The 11,800-nt window shown below is 41.1% G+C and overlaps 1 protein-coding gene across 3 annotated transcripts in view; it reads left to right on the top strand.

Annotated features, from left to right (window-relative positions):
* Window positions 1-347: 347 nt before the first annotated feature.
* HYCC1 (hyccin PI4KA lipid kinase complex subunit 1) overlaps window positions 348-11,800 on the top strand; it is a 76,481-nt gene continuing 65,028 nt past the window's right edge. For 2 of the 3 annotated variants that reach the window (XM_056118185.1, XM_056118187.1), the window contains exon 1: window positions 348-532. The gene's annotated coding sequence lies outside the window, so the exon portion shown is untranslated. The remainder of the gene's footprint in view (window positions 533-11,800) is intronic. The other variant, XM_056118186.1, reaches the window with a different exon arrangement.

Below are 11,800 nucleotides of genomic sequence, written 5' to 3'. Positions count from 1 at the left end.
ACACCACTCTGCAAGGTTTCTTTTGGCAAGGCCATGGACCTTGAAGTCTGAGAGACTCACCCGGTTCTAGTGGACGAACTCCAGCATCAGATCTCAACAGTCAATCATCTCCGCAGGGGAGCCCAGACCCGCCTATTACTCAGGCCACACCCACCCAAGTCACCCTCCCTCCCTCCTCAAGGCTCCGCCCCAGGCCTGGCTGAACAAGATTTCTATTGGCGGAGAAGTTGTTCTGGTCCCGCCCCGGAGAACGGCGATAGGTTGAACCCGAGTGGGGCGGTGGTGGTTGGCTGCTCCGGGACCGGTCCCTAGATGTGCCTGTCAGAGTGGCTGGCGGCAGTGGCGGCCCTCGGGGCTGGGTTGTCAGTCAGGGAACCGAGGGGGAAGATGGCTTGCCGCGACCCGATCTGCTAAGGAAGGAGGGGTGGGCAAGTGGTGCTACTACTCGGGAGAAGGCAGCGCCGCCGCCGTCGCCGTCGTCACGAGCCTGACAAACCGAGGCTCTGGAGGTAGAGTTGGGCGAGCCGCTGGGGTGAGTCTGGCGGGGCGACCCGCGCCGGGCGGGCCCCCGGGGCGGTCGGCCCCTGAGAACTTTTTTTTTTTTTTTAATTTTTTGTCAGGGAGGAGCCGGGGCGAGGCGGCGGCTGCCAGGGGACCGCGCCTGGGTCCGCGGGGCGGCCGCGTCGTGGCGGCTAACGGCTCGGTCGCGCGGCGTTGCGGGTAGGCGCGCGGCGGCGGGCGCCTTCTCCCCGCGAAGTTGGCCGCTGCCCGCCCGCGGTCCGGGCGGCGGCAGCTTTGTGCGCGCCCACTTGGGCTTTTCTTCTTGGGGGCGAGGAGCGGTGCAGCCTCGGGGCGTGACCCGGGCGCAGCCTCCTCAACCCGGCCCGCCGCCCTTTGACGATCTACCGGGGCGGATCTCGAGGTGGGGGCGAGCGGGAGACCCCCGACCCTCCCCCTCGCCACCCCCCCCACCCCCAGTCTTTCACTCCGCGGCGGCGGCTGAGACGCTCTGGGCTCTCCCACTCCTCCCGCTGCAGCGAGGCTGTCTGTCGCTCGCCGTCCGGTCTTAGCAGCCACAATGGTCCCCCTCCACCGCCCCCCGCTTCCTTTCCCCTGAAAGCGGCAGCTTTTCTGTGCCCGGGACTTGGCCGCCTCCCCCGGCAGAGAGACCGGAGGACGCGGCCGCGAGTCCTTTCTTGCTTATTGCCTAGGAGAGCTCTCCTCTTCCGCCCGTATCCCCTTCCATTCTACGAGTTTCTCTCCCGGGGGCTGGATTTTCAGGATACCCTAGAGTCGTCCGGGTTTTGTCTCGAAAAATTAATTACCAAAAAAAAAAGGGGGGGGGGAAGGTTGCATTGTAAGCTCCCCACCCCCCAAGTTTGCACGTTTCAGCCAGACTGGGTATCCGTCCTTCAGCGTGCACGTGTGCTTTGTATCCCCGGAGTTTACACGATTCCCGAAAGGTGAAAAATTTTGCCTCATTGGGTTCGTGCCGCACGGAGCCGGTTCTCTGACAGATGACCTGTCCGTCTGTCAGTCTGTTACACGCCCCGCGGCCGCAGGTTCCTCAGGTAGGGGGAGTTGGCTCCGCTGCCGCAGAGACCGGGCTCCGGGCATGAGCGCCAGGCTGCCCTTAAGCACGTTGTCCACGGGGCTGCTCCAGTGGCTTTCGGAGCTGGCATGTCACCGCCTTAGTTCACCCAGCTCTTCACAGTTTGTGATTTTTCAGCTCTGAGAATCTTATTTGCATACTGTCATGAGGATCTCTGTAACCTTGAGTCAATGTTGATAGTCCGGGGGAAGCGTGTTTTCTGTAAGAACGTTCTGTTAATATCCTCTGGCAGCCTCCTCCACTCACCCACCACTGTCTTTGAGGGGTTTTTTTTCTTTTCTTGTTTGTTTCCCTTTTCTTGAGGTTAATGCATTTTAAGGTTTACAAGATGAGCATTAAAGCATCATATTTTTTGAAATGTAGGGAAAAGCAAAGAGAAAAACATGTCTTGTAAGATGTGCTTGGTCACAGTAGCCTAAAAGTCAGATAATTTATTTGAAACAAGTAGCAAGGGGGAAATCATCACAGCTTTAGGAAGCATTTTGAATTTGGTGTATTTTATTTTTGATTGACTACAATTATCGCCACAAAGATTATAAGCATTCTCACTTTTTCACCATGAACACTACCTGGGGTATGTGTATATTAGCGAGGTTATCATGTTATCCCTGAAATACTTTCTTGGTTGTATTTCTATTTATGAAATCTGCATTTTTTTTTGAGTGGTGGTGTTTTGACAGAGTTTAAATATAGTCAACTTTTATTTAAGATTTTATTGCGTATCCTTAAAATGAATATTAAAAACAAATTTTAATGTAAGTATTTAAGACTTCTTGGGGGTTACATTTTGTAAATAGTTGGAATCATGTCACTGCATTGGATGAATAGGTACTAGGAATACATAAATGAATGTCATTGTGCTTGTCCTCATGGAAATGTGTATTATTTTTAAATATACAGGAGAGATAAGTAAATTCTAATACCATATGACTAGAGATACACCTGGTATAATAAGAGCAGAGTGGAATCGAGATAATAGTTTTAAGTACAGTATAATTTTGCCATGTGATGGAGGTAAGCGAATTATTTTACAAGAGGATATAGTAAATGAGAAAACAAGGAAGCATGAGAAAGCCATGTTGCATAGGAAATTATTGTAAATGACAAGTTCAAAGTCAGTGACACCGACAGTGACATGTTAGGGGTTACTCCTGGCTCTGCACACTGGAATCACTCCTGATGATGCACAGGGAACTCTGTGGGATGCCAGGGATTAATCTCAGTTAGTAGCAGGCCTTAACCCCTGTACTATCTTTCTGCCCTATGGGCATTGCCCATTTAGCTAACAGCATCGGATTGAAGGTGATTACTAAGAAGTCATTTGATGAATTTTTGTTTTAGAGCCTTTTCTAGGGAGTAAGGCAGAATCGGACAGAGTCCTGGTCACTTTTGCGGAGAAAAGGAGGAATCAAGATGTTGGAGATTTGACTTGGTTCAATTAATTGAATGTAAGGAAGCCGAGCAAATAGGAAAGACAACAAAACTTACATTTTGACTTTGTGAATTTGAAGAAACTGTAACATTCCAGTGAAGATGTAGGTAGATGTTGGATCTATAGATGGGAAATTTACAGAGGCAATCAGCATTGAAGGGAAGGTGATTGAGGGGTGAATTGAAGCTGTATTCATTTGGTCATATTGAAATTACTCTGGGAAAGTATTTAGCATGATAAAAGCAGCGTCCAGAGAACAGCCTCTGATAAAAAACAGAAACAGATGGAAGGACAGAATGAAAGAGAAAAAGTTAGAAGGAACACCAGGAGACATATTAAGGGTGGAAAGATCTTCAGATAGAGGGGAAATAAGTTAATGATTTTGAATGCTATAAAAGGTGTCAAGAGAGCTCTGGGGACAAGTAAATTTGTCAGGAGTCCATAGGTGGTGACATTAGCAAGTACACGTTTAGCTGAGTGTGGTTTAGAAATCTGTCTTCAGAAGATGAGAAAGAATGGGTGATGATAAAGTGGACATGCTTCAGTGAAGTATTTCCAAAGACTTGAGGAAGGAAGAGATTAAATAGCTGTAGACCAGTGACTCTCAATCTCAGCTGCACATTTACAGTCAGCTGAGGAATTTTTGAGAATTCTGATTTTCAGGGGAAACACTATCATTTTCAAGGGATACAGATATCAGTATTTATTTCAATAGCTTTATTGAAGCATAATATTTATATAATAAACTACACATTTAAAATACACAATTTAATGTTTGACATGTGTTTAGACTCAAAACTATCACCACGGTCAAAATTACCATATTTATCACTTTGAAAAAATTTTTTTTCATGTCCCTTTATAAACACTTAGTTTCATCCCTAGAAAACCACTCATCTAGTTCCTTGTTTCTACATCTTTGCTGCATAGATATTTTAAAGTTCTCTGGGCAATTCTAAGGTATAGGTACAGTTGAAAGCAACCACAGAGATATAGGTGAAAGATATATCACTTTTCTTTCCCTTTCTTTGTTTGCTTTTATGGGGGGTGTGGGGAGAGGGCACACGCAGCATTGTTCAGGATTTACTCTTGGTTCTGTGCTCAGGAATCACTCCTGTTAATATTCAGGGGGACCATATGGAATGCCATGATTGAACCTAGGTTGGTGAATGCAAGACAAGGACCCAACCCTTTGTACTGTATCTCTGTTTCTTTATATATATATGTATATATGGGCTGGAGCGATAGCACAGCAGGTAGGGCATTTGCTTTGCATGCAGTCAACCTGGGTTCGATTCCTCCGTCCGTCTCAGAGTGCCGGGCAAGCCAGTGAGAGTATCCCACACGCATAGCAGAGCCTGGCAAGCTCCCCGTGGCGTATTTCATATGCCAAAAACACTAACAACAAGTCTCACAATGGAGATGTTACTGGTGCCTGCTCTAGCAAATTGATGAATAATGGGAGAACAGTGCTACAGTGCAGTGTGTGTGTGTGTGTGTGTGTGTGTGTGTGTGTGTGTGTGTGTGTATAGTTCAGGAAGGAACAACTGTATTAGAATTAGGGCCCTATGGCAGTAGAAATTGTAGGAATTTTTTTGAACAATGAGATAGGAGATAGTACTGGATGCAGTATCTCTAACAAAGAAAAGGATGTTAAGAATAAAGTCTTTGTTATTGGCATTAAGTTGTCAACATGTAGCATAATTGGTTCTCTGAAATACACAAAAACATTAGAAAGCATCTTAATATTGTGAAAATGAATTCTTTCCGGAAAGCTCTTTATTTTTTTAAAATTTAAAAAATTTTTTTTATTAGTGAAACACCATGAGGTACAGTTATAGACTTACAAATTTTTGTGCTTGGGTTTCAGTTATACAAGGATCAAGTACCCATCCTTCCACCACCACGGGTCCCAGCATCCCTCCCACCAGAAAGCTCTTTAGATGTAGCCCAAGACCCCTGGGATTACCTTGTAATGTTTTATCAGTTTTTGGAGAGGAACAGTTGGAATTAGCAGTTTGACTACTGTTTATCAAGAGGGAAATATTTCCAGAGTACTTCGGTCTTCTTGGAACTACATTAAATATTTGCAATGAGCAAAGAACAGTTCCTATTGAAAATCTCCTGTTTAAGATATCTTTGATCAGAAAAAATTGTTCTTGCTTGCCTTTGGATATATATACCTTATAAATACATTGGAGTAGAGTGCCGTTCCTGTTGACCAAATGAGACAGAATATTTATGATTATCCTAGAAAGGTAATGCTTGTATTTTTCCCCATCACTTAAAAGATTAATAGCTAAATATTATTTCTCATTGTACTTAATCATAAGTAAAGGTGGAGTGCAAACTTTGGTTTAATTATTGCAGTTCTTTCATTGTGATTATCATATCAAATTACAGGTTCACATAGACATCTCTAGTTTTGGTGGAGCTTCAAAGAGTTGGAATATTGGTGTTAGCATGAATTACAATACTCTGGTTACTCTGCACTGCAGCACTGTCCTCCCATTGTTCATTGATTTGCTCAAGTGGGCACCAGTAACATCTCACAACAAATTGTGAGACTTGTTACTGTTTTTAGCATATTGAATATGTCACGGGTACCTTGCCAGGCTTTGCTCTGCAGGCGAGATACTCTCAGTATCTTGCCGGGCTCTCCGAGAGGGGCGGAGGAATCGAACCTGGGTCATCTGTGTGCAAGGCAAATGCCCTACCCGCTGTGCTATTTCTCCAGCCCAAATGGGTTACTATAAGTTACAAAAATATTGTTAGCATTTTCTGTTTTCTTAATTACTAAGGCAGTGCATAATAATTATAAGAAATTTGGGAAATTCAGGAAAAAATAATGGTAAATAACATTTATTTTAATATCTTTAGCCAGAGATAAATTTCAGTGAATAACCTTACAGGTTCTATTAAATGTGAATTCACTTTTTAAACCAAAAAAATCAATTTTTTGAGTACACATTATTTTACTACTTATTTTACTTGTTTCACTTAAATAAATAGTTATCGGAGTCAAAATATTCTTTTATGGGAAGGAGTAATAGTACAGACTGTAGAACCTTGCCTTGCGTGTGGCTGACCAGGGTTCAATTTGAGCACCCCACATATTCCCCTGAACTCCACCAGGAGTGATCCCTGAGCAGAGACTGCAGTAAGCCATGAATACTGCTGGGTGTGGCACGAAACAAAACACAATAAAAACTCCTTTACAATGCAACGTAAATGTTTTAACGTGAATTTGCTATCATTTATTTAGGGAGAAATTTTTATTGTTGAAAATTTAAGCTCTTCCCAGTAATTTTAAATGACTAATATAGCAGTTTGCTATTTATTTATTTATTTATTTGCTTTTGGGCCACACCTGGAGATGCTCAGGGCTTACCTCTGGTTCTGCTCTCAGGGATACTTCTGGTTGCTCAGAGGACCATATGCAGGGATTGAACCTGGGTCAGTTATCGCTCTAGACCATTGGCTTCTTGATAGTATTTTTTTTGGTTTTGTTTTAAAACCTGGCTATGTTCAGGACTTACCTCTGGCTTTGTGCTAAAAATCACTTCTGGCAAGGCATGTGGGACCATATATGGTGCGAGGTATCAAAACTAAGCCAGCTGTATATAAGGTAAGTTCTTCAAGCTTTGTGCTATCTCTCCAGTTACAATTTAATCATTTCGTATAAATATATCTATCTATATCTATTTATCTATATGTATCTTTGTTGGCTTAGGATAAAATTCAAAATTAAAAGGTATGCATATTTTAGCTATTTTTGACTGGCATTAATCAGTTGCCTTCCCAAAAGTTTGAGTAAGTTTCATTTTTATTAATTATGCCTGAGAATACCAGCAGCTTCTCTTTATTCAACACTAGCAATTTAAAAAGCTGCCAGTTTGGGCCAAGGAGGGGACTCAAGTGGTAGAGCACGTGGCATGAATGTGTGAGAAGCTGGGTTTGATCCCCAGAGCCATGTGACTCCAGAGCACTGCCACTTGTGTCTCTGGTGGCATTCCCGAACACTGCAGGGTGTGCCCCATCCAAAATCATCCTGTCAGTTTTACATGAAAAGTTTTATCTTCTATAATTTAAAAAAAATTCTTTGTGACAATAATATATGTATGTGTGAGGGGGTGTGGGAGTGGATTTTATTTTTTTTTTGGGGGGGGGGAAGGTGGCACACCCAGCAGTGCTCAGGGATTCTGCGCTACTCCTGGCTCTGCACTCAGTAATTACTCGTGTCAGTGCTCAAGGGACCATATGGGATGCTGGGCTTGAACTGGGGTCACGTGCGTAAAATAAGCACCCTGGCCACTCTGCTATCTCTCCGGCCCAAGAATTGTATTTTTTGTTATCTGTTAGTCTTTCTCACAATGGAGAAATTACTGGTGCCCACTTGAGCAAATCGATGAACAACGGGGAGGACAGTGCTAAAGTGCTACAGTTAATCTTTCATTTATCATGACTTTAGAGATTTAAAAAATGAGATTATGAGAGATCTTTACATAATAAAACTATTAGACCTGCGTCAAATTGCATTACAAAACAAAACAACTTTCTGAACAAATAAAAAATGCATTATAAATAATTTCTCCAGTTTATCACTTACATCCTCATTTTGGTTTTAGAGTCATGTTTTCGAATCTTTACCTGTTTTTCTCTACTTGCGTGTGTGTGTGTCTGTGTATATGTTTCTGTTTATTTGGTGCCAGGGACCCATGCTTGAAAGGCATATACTTTTATCACTAAGCCATAATCCCCGTTCCTAATCTATACCCTGATTTTTTAAAAAATATTTGGGCTCTTTCATTATTCTTAGTTACTGAGAACTAAATATAATGATTTTGTGTGTTTGTTAAGTGTTTTTCTCTTTGCCCAGTTAGTTTTAGTTTTTGGTAGTCCTATCATAATTATTACTGTTCTGTGTTGATACTTCTCTTCTGCTCTTATAACAAATATAGCCCAGTTAGGTTATGAGAGAAGATTCTGGAATAGTATGGGGTAGTTGCATAACACGTTTAATATAATTCACCTTTTAATTTATTGAGTGTTCAAGAATAATTTGCATTCTTGAACCACATGACTTGTAAAGAATGTTACATTAAGTGTAACTCATATGAGCACTAAAAGAGTTTTGGAAACAGTACTTTTCCACTCCAGTTTGAATATTTGTCATTGTTAAGGTTTGCATCAGTGTAAACTTTTAGTAGTAATTGTTAAGTGAGATTTATTTGATGTGGGTTTTCTTGAACAAAGAGTTTCAGTAAGCTAATGAACATTAATTGCTTTCTCATAAAATGTCAATCGATTAACTTAGTTCTTTATATTTGACTTACTGGAAACATTGTATTTTATTCTTACACTGTGATGTCAAAGATGAGATGAGATTTTGGCTATTGAAAGATTCATGCTGATTCTTTTATTTGTGTGCGTCTTTTTGGTTTTTTTTTTTAGGGGGGCATACTGATGCTGTGCTTAGTGCTACTTTCTCTGGATGTTCTTGGGAAGGGAAGGTACCAGAGAATCAAACCCAGGGCTCTTGCATGTAAAGCATGTGCTCCAGCAATTGACATCCATCCTATTCCCTGCCTCTTTATTCTTTCATAGTATTATTTTTAGGCTTGCAAAAATAATATAAACCTTCAAAGTGTTTAAACAGGACAAGCAATTATAATTTCTCTATATTTTTTAGTTCTTATGGTGTTTTTTCCCTTTGAAATTGATTAACAATTCAGTTAAGACTAATTGGATCTAATAAATGCATATATATGGTATTCCTTATTCTCATCTCCCAACTGGGACATAAAAATTTGCTAGTCTTACCTCTTTAAAATTGCTAGGCATGTATACACTTGCTTAAATGTCAAGCTTTTTACTGATCTGTTAAATCATAGGTATTAGAGAATGCACAGTTTCCAAAGTACTGCATTCTTTAGTAGTTTGGGATCATGGGGAGGAGAGGAGGGACTATTTTGGGAAATTATGAAACTAGATGGGTTTGGAGAGAAAAAAAATGTCCCATAAGTAAAGAATGTAGCATTTTACAAATCAATGGGACTTCTTAGAACTAAGTGTAGAAAAGCAAAGAATGGTTATGTGGGTGATAGAACCAGAGTACTGAAGTCAGTGAAGTCTTCCTAGCAGAATTCCACAAAGGAACACCCTTGTGGCAAGGTTGAAAAGAAGGAATAAGGACTCGGGGATGACTCTGTGGCAAAAGCGCCTACCTGTGAGGTATCAAGCATGAGACTGAGAATTTGATCCCTTGCATTGCTCACATGCCACATGCTCTGAGCATGACCAGGCAGCTCTGCTTTAGGGAATCCCAGAATTACAGCAGAGTGTGGGGTCTCTGTCATACTGCACACAAACCCTCTGATGGGCAGCAGCAACTGAGAATGTGTACACACTGTGTCCAGGAATGTGAGCTTTGGAGAACACATATGCAAGCACCACAGCTAAAGAAGGGGATCCCAGTGAGAACTTCATGGGATGTGTGAGAACTGTGTCAGATGTGCAGTCCCTAGTTAGCAGTACTGTGAAGTCTGTATGCAACCCCAATCATCACAGCAGCAAAAAGGAAATGAGAGAGTGGGAATGAACTAGTTAAGAAAGAACCAAGAGATTTGTCATTGAGAAGGTGATGAAACATCCATGATGAGTACCAAACACATAGGCTTCAGAAATAAATTGACAGTGAAGCAGTTGGAGGCAGTGGCAGTAGATTAGGTTACTAAATCAGAAAGTTAGTTACTCAATGAAGAATAAATAAGGAACGGAGTAGCGGGAGGGTGTTTGGAATCTAACAAAGCCTTCCAGTTTTTTTTTCCCAGTCCTCCATTTCCACCTCCCTTTCAAGAACAGTAAAATTCTGAAATACATTCTCAGTTTTCCGATTGATAAATATTTTGTTTGTGATAATATGTTATTGAGCCTCTGTGGGTAGCCAATGCTTTTAACATTCTTGTAATGTGTTTGTATCACCTACCTTTCGCAGTAGAGAAAGTGAAATTTAGAAAATTTAAGTAACTTGCTTGAGGATTAAAAAAAAAATTAATACCATGTTGCTTCTTTTATCTATTGAGTTGGGTTCATATATTTGTGGTGGAATATTAATAAAAATACCAGACTCATTCAGAAAGGAGGGGGAGAGAAACTCCACAAATATTTGTTATAACTTTGTTAACTGTCCTATCTATTAAATTTTTTTATAAAAGAAACCCTCCTTTTTTTTAAAAAAAAAAGTTCCTTCACACAGAAATATACATAATTTTTGAACAATTTACTTTTTGAAAAAAAAATTTGGGGGTTCACACCCTGTGGTTCATAGGATTTGGTGGCCAGGGGACCTTGCAGTGCTAGAATTGAACTATGGTCTCTTACATGCAAAGCATGTACTTCAGCTATTTCCCTTTGTGCCATCTCCCTGGCCCAACAATTTACTTTTATTTGGTGATAATTTTTTTTTTTGTTTATGATAATGATAAAGTTGGGCGAAGGGTGAGCTGATCAAAAAGAGGAGACATTGAGTACAATGGCTTTCCTTCTCTGTAGTTTCAAATTCTGCTATATGAAAATATGACTAATAGGTATCTTTGAGAGAAAGATACCATATGTACATACTTTTATAATCACTGTCACTGTCACTGTCCTCCCATTGTTCATCGATTTGCTTGAGCTGGCTCAGTAACATTGTGAGACTTGTTACTGTGTTTGGCATATCGAAAACATCACGGGTAGCTTGCCAGGCTTTGCCTGCGGGCAAGATACTCTCGGTAGCTTGCCGGGCTCTCTGAGAGGGGCGGAGGAATTGAACTCAGGTCGGCCATGTTGGCTGCGTGCAAGGAAACGGCCCTTACCCGCTGTGCTGCCGCTCCAGCCCACTTTTATAATAATATGTTAATTTCTCTACATTAATATTAGTTATCATTAGTCTCTTTTATGCCGAAGTATAAAAGAAAATTTAACATTGAGTATCATTAAGTTTATTACTATATGTAAAGTATAAAAGAAAATTACCATTATAGAAAGAAATGGTATATTTAAGTTCAGTATTATCCATGGTTTTAGGCACATCTTGAGGATCTTAAAATGTGGTAGATAAGGACCACTAAGAAAAAAAAAGTTGTTCTACTTGTTCTAGTCACTCTGAGAATTGCGAATACCTTACAGAAGTGTAGGTAGCACCTCAGAAAGGTAGTCTTTTTTTCTTCACAGAGATTGTATTGATTTGGTCACAAAATGGTAATCAGGATAGAAACCAGATTATAATGCTCCAGAATTTATTATTATATAGTGTGATTTATTGAATTTACCAGGAATTGGTTATTGATATAAGGTACAATCAGATGTTTAGTTTTCTATTATGATTAATTGTACTATTATATATCACTGTGTCACTGTCATCCCGTTGTTCATTGATTCACTTAAGTGGGTGCCAGTAATGTCTCTATTCGTCCCAGCCCTGAGATTTTAGCAGCCTCTCCTTACTCGTCTTTCCCAGCAATTGGAGGCTCTTTCAGGGTAAGGGGGATGAGACCTGTTAAAAGTTACTGGTTTTGGTATATCGAATACGCCACGAGGAGCTCAGCAGGCTTTGCCCGTGTGGGCGGGATACTATTGGTAGCTTGCCGGGCTCTCCAAGAGGTATATATATATATATATATATATATATATATATTTATATGCCACCCTCGAGAACATCATGCTACGACTGGAATGGGAAGGAATGGGAGTGAAGATAGATGGTCGGCAAC

This window comes from Sorex fumeus, unplaced genomic scaffold (genome assembly GCF_029834395.1).
Source record: "Sorex fumeus unplaced genomic scaffold, SorFum_2.1 ptg000037l, whole genome shotgun sequence".
Taxonomy (NCBI): domain Eukaryota; kingdom Metazoa; phylum Chordata; class Mammalia; order Eulipotyphla; family Soricidae; genus Sorex; species Sorex fumeus.
This window is presented reverse-complemented; position numbering and strand designations above follow the sequence as displayed.